Source organism: Salmo salar, chromosome 14 (assembly GCF_965601325.2).
Source record: "Salmo salar chromosome 14, fSalSal1, whole genome shotgun sequence".
Classification (NCBI taxonomy): Eukaryota; Metazoa; Chordata; class Actinopteri; order Salmoniformes; family Salmonidae; genus Salmo; species Salmo salar.
The window spans coordinates 46,215,549-46,229,392 of NC_138304.1; the positions used below are offsets into that span (position 1 = coordinate 46,215,549).

Sequence of the window (13,844 nt, forward strand, 5' to 3'; positions counted from 1 at the left end):
TCACCCTTTGAATGGCACACACACAATCCATGTCTCAAGGCTTAAAAATCCTTCTTTAACCTGTCTCCTCCACTTCATCTAAGCTGGTTGAAGTGGATTTAACAGGTGACATCAATAAGGGATCATATCTTTCACCTGGATTCAGCTGGTCAGTCTCATGGAAAGAGCAGATATATATATATATATATATATATATATATATATATATATGAATATGAGAGAGAGAGAGAGAGAGAGAGAGAGAGAAACTACGGTAGGCTGTAGTAAGAAAAATAAACGATAGCCTACTAAGTTCATAAAAAAATCTTTATAGGACCTACTTTAAAATACATTCAACCTCAGTCATTAACATACTTGACTTATCTTTATTTCAATACTACTTTATTTATCCCCTCAGGGGAAATAATTGTGTTGTAGTGAATGGTGAATGAATTAACATGGTTAACATAATTAACATAATTAAGAACCCCATAAGCCTGATTAAGAAGCTATCAGTAACCAACTTAAGCAGATTACCGATTAAATATTTATGATATCTTGGCGAGTTGGCGATCATTTCTACAAATGGGAAAATATTCTCAACTGACTAACATTGATAAACGGTTAAATATAATAGAGAGTGGCGTGTATTCATGGATACCAAAGGAAGCCAGGCTTTCCAAAATATTTGACCAATAAAAATGAGAAAATAATTTCTTGTTCGTCTCTCTGTGTTGTCATAACTTTCCGTCAATTCGCAAGTGGCTGAATCTCACTCGAGAAACCATCACTAGCGAGGGAAACAGCGCCCTCTGTCTCAGTATGTATAGCCCATGTATCTGTTGCTGTCTGGACAAAAAGAGTATAACATGTTGCCGCTGTAGCATTTGATTGATTGACGCCAGCATGAATGTGGCCTCCCTTCATAAAAAAATATATATATATTAAAGAATTAGCCAATCAGCGTTGAGCTGAGCTCAACTGTGGGTTGTCCTGGTGCAGCAAAACACCACCTGAGGGAGGCCAGTTTGGATTTGGCTTCAGATCAATCAAATAGCTTCCTAAGCAAAACTTTTTCAGAAAAAAAGTTTCTGGTCTGCTTGTGTTGATGTCCTGCAGTAGCTAGCTTGCTGAATAGACCCTTTCCTAAGCCATGGATGGAGATGGGGATTTATGGTTTTGACTTAATTCTCTGTTAGGCCGACAATTATGACGGCAATTCTGATCTAACCATAAATGAATACGTTGTGCCACTGGCCTGAGATGATTGACGTTCGATATGGCAAAGATAACTGAACTAAATGCCTACCGCCACGTAGCACTCACTTCTGTCATCATGAAGTGCTTTGAGAGACTAGTCAAGGATCATATCACTTCCACCTTACCGGCCACCCTAGACCCACTTCAGTTTGCATACCGCACCAACAGGTCCACAGACGACGCAATCGCCATCACACTGCCCTATCCCATCTGGACAAAAGGAATATCTATGTAAGAATGCTGTTCATTGACTACAGCTTAGCATTCAACATCGTAGTACCCTCCAAGCTCATTATCAAGCTGGAGGCCCTGGGTCTCAACCCCTCCCTGTGCAACTGGGTCCTGGACATTCTGATGGGCCGACCCCAGGTGGTGAAGATAGGAAACAACATTACATTTCGCTGACCCTCAACACTGGGGCCCCACAAGGGTGGGTGCTCAGCCCCCTCCTGTACTCCCTGTTCACCCACGACTGGGTGGCCATGCACGCCTCCAACTCAATCATCAAGTTTGCAGACGATACAACAGTAGTGGGCTTGATTACCAACAACGACGAGACGGCCTACAGGGAGGAGGTGAGGGCACTCGGAGTGTGGTGTCAGGAAAACAACCTCTCACTCAATGTCAACAAAACAAAGGAGATGATCGTGGACTTCAGGAAACAGCAGAGGGAGCACCCCCCCATCCACATCGAAGGGACTGCAGTGGAGAAGGTGGAAAATTCCTCGGCGTACACATCACAGACAAACTGAAATGGTCCACCCACACAGACAGTGTGGTGAAGAAGGCGCAACAGCGCCACTTCAACCTCAGGAGGCTGAAGAAATTTGGCTTGTCACTCAAAATTCTGACAAACTTTTACAGATGCACAATCGAGAGCATCCTGTCGGGCTGTATCACAGCCTGGTATGGCAACAGCTCCGCCCTCAACCACAAGGCTCTCCAGAGGGTGGTGCGGCCTGCCCAACGCATCACCAGGGGCAAACTACCTGCCCTCCAAGACACCTACACCACCCGATGTCACAGGAAGGCCAAAAAGATCATCAAGGACAACAACCACCCGAGCCACTGCCTGTTCACCCCGCTATCATCCAGAAAGCGAGGTCAGTACAGGTGCATCAAAGCTGGGACCGAGAGACTGAAAATCAGCTTCTATCTCAAGGCCATCAGACTGCTAAACAGCCATGGCTAACTCAGAGAGGCTGCTGCCTATATTGAGACCCAATCACTGGACACTTTAGTAAATGGATCACTAGTCACTTTAATAATGCCACTTTAATAATGTTTATATATATCTTACATTACTCATATCATATGTATATACTGTATTTTATACCATCTACTGCACCTTGCCTATGCCGCTCGGCCATCGCTCATCCATATACTTACATATACTGTACATATTCTCATTCACCCCTTTAGATTTGTGTATTAGGTAGTTGTTGGGGAATTGTTAGATTACTTGTTAGATATTACTGCACTGTCAGAACCAGAAGCACAAGCAGGTTGCTACACTCGCATTAACATCTGCTAACCATGTGTATGTGACCAATAACATTTGATTTTGATTTGATTTATGTAACATAGATGTAGTCTAGTAGACTCATGTTACCTAGCTAGCTAACTTAGCTGGTTCATTATTGCCCACGCAAGGAAGTTAGGCTACCTAACTAAAATGCTTGCTAGCCTATGACAACAAAAACTAAAAGTGTACTGTGTGACAGAGCCATAGAACATTTCGTCAACATGAAAGAGAAGAGGATGGCGTTCAGCTAGTCTACAAATAGGGGGAGTCAACATTTGTTTTACTTACACACACACACACACACACACACACACACACACGATACTGTATTTAGCAACATTGATTGGACTAAATTGTTCTTGGTATCTTTAAGTTTGTTTTCAGTGTATTAAACAGAGCATATATAGCCGTGTTGATTTGATGTGTAAATGGTGCAGGAATAGCAGAGCCAGTGGTCCTGTTGTCTTGTGCTGACTCACAGTAACTCCATGCTTCTAAATCACTAGTTGTTTAGTAACCTGTCGAAAACATGAACTTGCTTGACCATACCGCAGCTGATAGAACTGTTTGTTACATGCAATATTTGCTTTGTGGACTTCACCGGACAGATGTTGCTCTCCGGTTTTGTGATGAAACAAAAAAGGTAGGTGTAGTTGAATTTATTCCACCACTGTGGAATTTTTCACCACCACTTTATTCCAACACGACATGTTTTTTTTTGTTGTCACAGCCTTATTGTATATTACAGTGACATGAACAAATGGGTTATAGAACAAACAAGACAATTATCAGAACATAGGTTGGAATATGGCTTTGTTACAGGCTTGGCATGGCTTCCTCAGTGATTTTACACAAGCACCACTACTGACAATAGATACAGCTAATTCATGAGATGGTTGTACAATATGCTATGCATAGTTCAGAGAAAGATAATTGCACACAGCGAATTGTGTAATATTTGGTAATCTTAAATTGCAAAACCAGTTTTGAGGTAAAGGGAAAAAAAATAAAAATGAGACCAAGGCCTAGAATCAAAATAGACCAGAATAGTTGAGAGAATAAACTTCGTCACAGCAAAATATGTGGTTGTGTGTCTTGATTTGATTAAACCTATGCCTCACAGTTGGTTCAGTAACCATATATCTGGCTGTTACCAAAGACATGCTTTTACCCACATTATAATATACAGCGCCATTATTGGCTGTTATTACCCACATTCTAGTATTAAGTGCTGTCATTGGTTGTTGCCCACATTCTATTCTAATACGGAAGTTAGCGCTGTCATCAGAGTCAAGTCACTCTTATTTGTTACGGGGGGCTGAGGCTGTAACCTTTGTAACTAAATCAATACATTAGCTAAACACTTTAATCTCGCTATCCCAGAACTAAAATCTCAAGTCATTTGGTCAGATGCTCAATTTATGTTATGTAGTCTGTCCAATAGGGATTATGCAGGTTTTTATCATCAACAACCAGCCTAGGTCTATGGATTACAGGGCAGGGATTTGCCTGGAACCTCACAATACGATATTATCACAATACTTAGGTGTCAATTACAAGCATCAGTCAATCTGTAAGAGCCTTTTTCCAAAATCACTAATAGCAGTTCTGAGCAATTTAAAAAGAAAAGTTGATTTAATAGATTTATTGTTAGACATAAGACTCTCCTCTCAGCTGTGTGTGTACTGTACCTGGGGTCAACTGGTCAGTCAGGTGTGTGATAGGTGAAGGGGCGAGCATTTTATTTATTTAACTGGGCAAGTCAGTTAAAGAACAAAATTCTTATTTACAATGACGGAGTACCAAAAGGCAAAAGTCCTCCTGTGGGGACGGGGGCCTGGGATTAAAATAAATACAATATAAATATAGGACAAAATACACATCACAACAAGAGAGACAACAACACTACATAAAGAGTGACCTAAGACAACAACATAGCAAGGCAGCAACACATAACAACACAGCATGGTAGCAACACGACATAACAACATGGTAGCAACACAAAACATGGTACAGACATTGGGCACAGTCAACAGCACAAAGGTGAAGAAGGTAGAGACAACAATACATCATACAAAGCAGCCACAACTGTCAGTAAGAGTGTCCATGTTTGAGTCTTTGAATGAAGAGATTGAGATAAAACTGTCCAGTTTGAGTGTTTGTTGCAGCTCGTTCCAGTCGCTAGCTGCAGTGAACTGAAAAGATGTGTGTGCTTTGGAGACCTTTAACAGAATGTGACTGGCAGAACGGGTGTTGTATGTGGAGGATGAGGGCTGCAGTAGATATCTCAGGGCGGAGTGAGGCCTAAGAGGGTGTTTATAAATAAGTGTAACAGTGTAGGTTCCGTCCCTCTCTTCGCCCCAACCTGGGCTCGAACCAGGAACCCTTGCACACATCAACAACTGACACCCCACGAAGCATTGTTACCCGTCGCGCCACAAAAGCCACGGCCCTTGCAACGCAAGGGGAACAACCACTTCAGGTCTCAGAGCGAGTGACGTCACTGATTGAAACGCTATTAGCGCGCACCACCGCTAACTAACTAGCCATTTCACATCGGTTACATAAGCATCAACCAGTGTGCCTTGCAACGGATATACAGTCGTGGCCAAAAGTTGAGAATGACACAAATATTCATTTTCACAAAGTCTGCTGCCTCAGTTTGTATGATGGCAATTTGCATATACTCCAGAATGTTATGAAGTGATCAGATGAATTGCAATTAATTACAAAGTCCCTCTTTGCCATGCAAATGAACTGAATCCGCAAAAAAACATTTCCACTGCATTTCAGCCCTGCCAGAAAAGGACCAGCTGACATCATGTCAGTGATTCTCTCGTTAACACAGGTGTGAGTGTTGACAAGGACAAGGCTGGAGATCACGCTGTCATGCTGACTGAGTTTGAATAACAGACTGGAAGCTTCAAAAGGAGGGTGGTGCTTGGAATCATTGTTCTTCCTCTGTCAATCATGTTTACCTGTAAGGAAACACGTGCCGTCATCATTGCTTTGCACAAAAAGCGCTTCACAGGCAAGGATATTGCTGCCATTAAGATTGCACCTAAATCAACCATTTATCGGATCATCAAGAACCTTAAGGAGAGCGGTTCAATTGTTTTGAAGAAGGCTTCAGGGAGCCCAGGAAAGTCCAGCAAGCGCCAGGACCGTCTCCTAAAGTTGATTCAGCTGCGGGATCGGGCACCGCTAGTACAGAGCTTGCTCAGGAATGGCAGCAGGCAGGTGTGAGTGCATCTGCAGGCACAGTGAGGCGAAGACTTTTAGAGGATGGCCTGGTGTCAAGAAGGGCAGCAAAAAGCCACTTCTCTCCAGGAAAAACATCAGGGACAGACTGATATTCTGCAAAAGGTACAGGGATTGGACTGCTGAGGACGGGGGTAAAGTCATTTTCTCTGATGAATCCCCTTCCGATTGACAAGGTGAGCGCTACCATCAGTCCTGTGTCATGCCAACAGTAAAGCATCCTGAGACCATTCATGTGTGGGGTTGCTTCTCAGCCAAGGGAGTGGGCTCACTCACAATTTTGCCTAAGAACACAGCCATGAATAAAGAATGGTACCAACACATCCTCCGAGAGCAACTTCTCCCAACCATCCAGGAACAGTTTGGTGACAAACAATGCATTTTCCAGCATGATGGAGCACCTTGCCATAAGGCAAAAGTGATAACTAAGTGGCTCGGGGAACAAAACATCGATATTTTGGGTCCATGGCCAGGAAACTCTCCAGACCTTAATCCCATTGGGAACTTGTGGTCAATCCTCAAGAGGCGGGTGGGACAAACAAAAAACCACAAATTCTGAGAAACTCCAAGCATTGATTATGCAAGAATGGGCTGCCATCAGTCAGTATGTGGCCCAGAATTTAATTGACAGCATGCCAGGGCGGATTGCAGAGGTCCTGAAAAAGGGTCAACACTGCAAATATTGACTCTTTGTATCAACTTCATGTAATTGTCAATAAAAGCCTTTGACACTAATGAAATGCTTGTAATTATACTTCAGTATTCCATAGTAACATCTGACAAAAATATCTAAAAGACACTGAAGCAGCAAACTTCGTGAAAATTAATATGTGGCATTCTCAAAATTGTGTTGCCGGACACACACACACAGAGAGAAGAAAGAGATAGTAAAACAGAGAAAGAGAGAGTGATACTGAAGGAGTGAAGCGGAAGTGCTGAAACATGAGGACAGGGGGTTGTGGTGTGCCAGGGTGGCAGTAAACTGAACCAGACAGAGATAGATACACAGGGAGGGACAGGCAGTCAGTGACCCCAGAAAGCAGTCAGCCAGCAAGCCAGTGACCCCTGGAAAGCCAGGCTACCACAGATACACCCAGTTCCCAGCAGAAATGTGGACACTTCCTGCGTCCCAAATGGCGTCCTATATCCTATATAGAGTCTTAAGGACCCTGGTCAACAGTAGTGCATAGGATACCATTTGGGACAGACCTCTCTCTGCCAGAGCCAGGCACAGTAGTATTTATATCCCAGCATTCCCAATTGAGAATCTAATCCAGTCCAGTGTGGTGACAGTGACTAGTGTTGGAAACTGGACCAGTGCAGTCTTGGTAGAACACCATATAGGGAATAGGGTGCAATGTTGGATGATAGGGGTTTCCTGGCCACAGCTGATCAGAACTGTAGGCCCAACTGAACTAGATAACTCCGGTAATTATTGAGAGACATATGATTCACCTGTATCAGAATCAAATGGTGATTCACCTGTACCAGAATCTTTATTACGATGATTCACCTGTACCAGAATCTTTATTACGATGATTCACCTGTACCAGAATCTTTATTACGATGATTCACCTGTACCAGAATCTGTATTACAATGATTCACCTGTACCAGAATCTGTATTACAATGATTCACCTGTACCAGAATCTGTATTACAATGATTCACCTGTACCAGAATCTGTATTACGATGATTCACCTGTACCAGAATCTGTATTACAATGATTCACCTGTACCAGAATCTGTATTACGATGATTCACCTGTACCAGAATCTGTATTACGATGATTCACCTGTACCAGAATCTGTATTACGATGATTCACCTGTACCAGAATCTGTATTACGATGATGCACCTGTACCAGAATCTGTATTACAATGATTCACCTGTACCAGAATCTGTATTACAATGATTCACCTGTACCAGAATCTGTATTACGATGATTCACCTGTACCAGAATCTGTATTACGATGATGCACCTGTACCAGAATCTGTATTACGATGATGCACCTGTACCAGAATCTGTATTATGATGATTCACCTGTACCAGAATCTCTATTATGATGATTCACCTGTACCAGAATCTGTATTATGATGATTCACCTGTACCAGAATCTCTATTATGATGATTCACCTGTTCCAGAATCTGTATTATGATGATTCACCTGTACCAGAATCTGTATTATGAGTCAGTGTTTCCCCTATATGCATAACTCGTAATAAAAATTAACCGGGAGGGGGGGTATAATGGAGCAATAGATTTTTCCACAAGATCATCTTTGAGATCTAACAATCACCCCCCCCAAAATATCGAAATGTAATTTGACTTGAATAAAAATACTTGCTGTATGCCTACATGCGCTGAACTATGCTGCAGTAAACAAATTGTGTTGCCATGACAAAGTGTCCCACTGGGCACACCACCTCATTTCAACGTGGAGATTTGGGTAATATTAGGTAGATACGTTGATCAATGAGATTCCAACCTTTTGTCACCCACTCAAAAATACAGCCAAAAGTTTGTTGAATTCCCAATGTGTTATCACTATACTTTCAACCATCAAAAAGCACAACAAAGTTCAAATAGGAATACAATGTCAGCTATTTTGTATTCATACAACAACTTAATGTGTTATTACTGTGCTTCATCAAATAGTACAACCAAATGACCCGATTTGCGGTTTGTTGAGATTACATTAAAAAGTACATGTTGCAAGTGACCAATGCCATTTGAAATTCTGTTCAGATTCTTTCAGCAATTGTGAAGATTTCCACAGACCTGCACACTTTCTATGATTACATAGGATGACATTTATTGTTACAGTAACCTCAAAATGTGGCCATGGATGTGTTACTCATAATATTTTTACCCTTTTCCCCAATTTCGATGTATCCAATTGGTAGTTACAGTCTTGTCTCATCGCTGCAACTCCCGTACGGACTGGGGAGAGGCGAAGGTCGAGAGCTGTCAGTCCTTCGAAACACAACGCAACCAAGCCACACTGCTTCTTGACACAATGCCTGCTTAACCCGGAAGCCAGACACACCAATGTGTCGGAGGAAACACTATCTCTTGTGACCGTGGCAGCGTGCACTGCACCCGGCCCACCACAGGAGTCGCTAGAGCGCGATGGGACAAGGACATCCCTGCCGGGCAAACCTTCCCCTAACCCGGACGACACTGGGCCAATTGTGCGCCGCTCCATGGTTCTCCGGGTTGCGGCCGCCTGCGAAAGAGCCTGGACTCGAACCAGGATCTCTGGTGGCACAGCTAGCAACTGATGCAGTGCCTTAGACCACCGCGCCACTTGGGAGGCGTGTTACTCATTTTAAGGTTGAATAAATACTGTTACTTAGTTTGTAAGACATTCAATAACCTAATATTAAGCATGTCTTACAAAAGTAATATTGAATTACATTTACGTCATTTAGCAGACGCTCTTATCCAGAGCGACTTAGAAATTGGTGCATTCACCTTATGATATCCAGTGGAACAACCACTTTACAATAGTACATCTATCTTTTTTTTTTTTTGTGGGGGGGGGGGGGGGGGGGGTTAGAAGGATTACTTTATCCTATCCCAGGTATTCCTTAAAGAGGTGGGGTTTCAGGTGTCTACGGAAGGTGGTGATTGACTCCGCTGTCCTGGCGTCGTGAAGGAGCTTGGTTGACAACACAACCAAATATTAACATTCAAAGGAGATGTATCTTCTGCTTGGATAGCTACATCGGAGCCAATTCTTTAAATGTTATTTTTTGGTTGAGATGGAGACGTGAATGCAACATATTTATTACTAACTTGTAGATTCCATTTGAAATCAACCAAAGCTTGAAAACCTATACCCTATATGTATTGTGGGCTGAATTTAAACAGCAGCTGTCGATGACTTCCCAAATGCTACAGTATATAGTCCTAAATAGTATTATCTATGATACATGATTGATAGAGTATGGTTACCCCCCCAGGGGTACGCGCAATGCCAGTGACTTCTGAATTTAAATCAGAAGCCACTGTCAGATTTCTGGATCGGGCTGCGCTCAGAGTATTCTGCCTTGGCAAATCGTGCTGTTAAGACACTGATGCCCTTTGCAACCACCTACCTATGTGAGAGTGGATTCTCTGCCCTCACTAGCATGAAAACTAAATACAGGCACAGACTGTGTGTGGAAAATGATTTAAGACTGAGACTCTCTCCAATGCAACCCAACATTGCAGAGTTATGAGCATCTTTTCAAGCACACCCTTCTCATTAACCTGTGGTGAGTTCACAATTTTCGATGAACAAATAAGGTTTTATATGTAAGATCGTTAAAGAGCAAAATGATTGATTATTATTATTATATTATTATTTGTGCCCTGGTCCTATAAGAGCTCTTTATCATTTCCCATGAGCCGGGTTGTGACAAAAACTCACTCATTCTTATGTTTATTAAATGTATCGTATAGTGTGTGTGTGGCAGGCTTACAATGATGGCAAAAAACAACATTTGAGAGTGCGCTGACCCTGGAGCTAGAGGGGGTACGCAGCTGGATGTTGAATGTTTTGAAGGGGTACGAGACTATAAGAAGTTTGGGAACCACTGCTCTACATGATGGAGCCTTTCATTCAGATTTTTTTAATTGCACGGACAGACAGCCCCTGAAGACGGCACGGACAGACAGCCCCTGAAGACGGCACGGACAGACAGCCCCTGAAGACGGCACGGACAGACAGCCCCTGAACACGGCACGGACAGACAGCCCCTGAAGACGGCACAGACAGACAGCCCCTGAAGACGGCACAGGTTGACCATAAAGGCAGCAAAGTAAATACATAATTCATTAGTATATTTAGTATAAACCACCCAACAGGATTGTTATTTTATCGTGTTACCATTTCCTTTTTTGCTTATTCATTCTTACTTTTTAACTCTGCATTGTTGGTTAAGGGCTCGTAAGTAAGCATTTCACGATAAAGTCTACACCTGTTTTATTCGGCACGTGACAAATACAATGTGATTTTATTTAATGTAAAATAAAGGAAATAAAATCGTTTATTATTATTTAAAAGCGATCGTCAATCAAATTTTTTTTAGGTGGGGGCCCCCCAGAGGAAGAAGGCCATGTCTTGCTGGTCGGTCCCTGGCACAAACAAAGTCTGGAAAAGGCTGCTGTAGAACAACCAGGGAGAACAGGAACGACTGTCACAGATGTAACTGAGTTAATGGACTATCAGTGGGTGTTCACATCCTATTCTATCCATAACACCGCAGGTAGTCGTCTAGTCTAGGCCTGCGACCTTAGTGGCACCCTATTCCCTATATAGTGCCATTCTTTTGACCAGGGCCCATGAGGAATAGGGTGCCACTTGAGGAGCAGCCGAGCTGTTAAGAGTCCTTCCTATCAACAGGAGGAAAGGAACATCACACAAACCAATGGGGTTACCATGGAAACCACCATGCTCTCTCTGTCTCTCCCCCGGCTTACTCTTCATTAGTGTTGAGAAGAGAACATGGATTGCTCATAGACAGACAGGACAAAGAGGACAGGGCTGGGGGCTGGAAGACTGACAGCCACACACACACAGTCTGGGAGGGATCCCTGCTGACCCCAAACAATTGTGCTAACCAAAACAAACAAAAAACAATTTTATTTTTTGTTGTTGTTGAAAGAAATAGCACCCCTTTTGTGTACCGTATACCTGATATGGTACAGGAAGGGTATGAAAAACTGGATACCACCCAATCCTAACACACACACACACACACACACACACACACACACACCCCGACCGACAACTTCTGGGGGCTGCTGGACTAATGCGCCCAGACAAATTGAGAGTCTGTGCCTCTGATGCAAGGTTATTATAGAGAATGAAAACTGAAACAAATTTCATTAACTGAAATAAAACAATTAAATTATCTTTGACTCCAAAACAAAAATAAAATAAATCAAAAACCATCATGAATTATGTTCAGTTTTAGACTTTTCTTCTTCTGAACTTAATTCAAAAATCAAAGTGTGTGTTCAAGCCCCCCCCCCCCCCCCCCCAAGGCCGAGGCTGAGTAGGTAACCGCCCCGTCCAGCCCCCCTGGAACTCCTGAAAAGATCTACCATGTTCTGCTCATGTGTTTCTTTACCTCTACTTTACGCACACATTGTCGTCGTCAATTCACATTTCTCCCTGTCAATTTTGATTGATAATTCTTCAAGTTTTACCGGTGACATATCCATGCAGCATCTGCATTCCAACCATTCGATCTCAATCAGTTTCCCAGGAAAAGGCATTTACAACTTTTTAGTTATGTACAGAGTTGTTTCGAAACACGTACAGTGAGCAAACTGTAGAGCGGATGGCGTAAACAAACTGTAGCGTACCTGTGTTTTGCCTCAATCAAAGCACATATTTTACCTAGTGATGCGCTGTTGAGTTGTGGCCGCATGAAACATTTGACGGTTCGCACAATCGTCCTAAAATCTCCTCAGAAATGAGGTGGTGTCTTCTTTCTGTCTTCCAGTAACGTTCTACTATGTTATTATGTTTGGTTGTGTAGAATACTATCATTCTGTGATCTAGCAGACATTGATTCAGCTTTGATCTGACTTTATTAAACAAGCTCCATTCGCCTGAGTAGCCTGTTCTGTACGAGTAGAGCAAGTTTAAGTAGAGAATCCCATTAGCAACATACCACCCTACATCTGACTACTGGCTTGCCTCTGAAGCTATGCAGGGTTGGTCCTGGTCGGTCCCTGCATGGGAGACCAGATGCTGCTGGAAGTGGTTTTGGAGGGCCAGTATGACACACTCTTTCCTCTGGTCTAAAAAAAAAATATATATATATATATCTCCCAGGGCAGTGATTGGGGACATTTCCGTATTTCGGCTGGGACGTTAAACCGGTGTCCTGACTCTCTGGGGTCACTAAAGATCCCAGGGTTAACACACTAGGAGTGTTAAACCTGGTGTCCAGGCTAAATTCCCAATCTGGCCCTAATACCCAAATGGCCACTTAATCGTCCCCAGCTTCCAATTGGTTCATTCATCTCCCCTGTTACTATTCCCCAGGTCGTTGCTGTAAATTAGAATGTGTTCTCAGTCAACTTACCTGGTTAAATAAATCAATGCACAGAAGCTTTGGGACCATTATCTGTCCAGAAAGGTCAGATCCACAGCCACTACGTTTTCTAATGTGGTTTTCCAACTTTCTGAGATCTGTGGGTAAAAGCTGCCAGGAGTTGGCGATGTTTCAAATAGGCCTAGTTTGTGCATCCCTATTACTAGCTAACAGGGAGGAAAAGCCACTACTTTTGTCCCTAAAACAAAATAGAAATGTTTTTATAAAACTCAAACTAAATACAAACTTGTCAATCACGTATGACAAATAACTAACCAAGGGTTGAAACCGGTTCAGGGAACATAACCGAAAACCTGGAAACAACAAAATTTTTCAAAGAACAGAATCAGAACCGGGAACAAAATTGATCTATACTGTTCCTGAAAAGAACCGGCATTTTAAAAGCATGGGAATCGGTTAATAATGTTACGTTCTGGGCATTCTGCCTACGCAAAGATCTCACTCGGTCACTCAGAAACGTATTCCAGTGTCTGCCTAGCTATAAATCTTTTCCAGTGTGTTTACATGTGTAGGCTACCTGCCCATCCCTCCCGAAGCATTATCTACTGTAGCCCCTCCCCAACGAAGCGTAGCCCCTCCCCCACTGAAAGCACAGGCTACTGTAGCCCGTCCCCCACTGAAAGCACAGGCTACTGTAGCCCCTCCCCCACCGAAGCCCCTCCCCCACTGAAGCATAGGCTACTGTAGCCTACATGCCTGATTCA

General features: G+C 42.9%; 1 protein-coding gene across 1 annotated transcript in view; it reads right to left on the bottom strand.

Annotated features, from left to right (window-relative positions):
* The window catches only part of LOC106569756 (insulin receptor), a 222,522-nt gene that overhangs the window by 177,011 nt on the left and 31,667 nt on the right, over window positions 1-13,844 (bottom strand). The window lies entirely within an intron of this gene.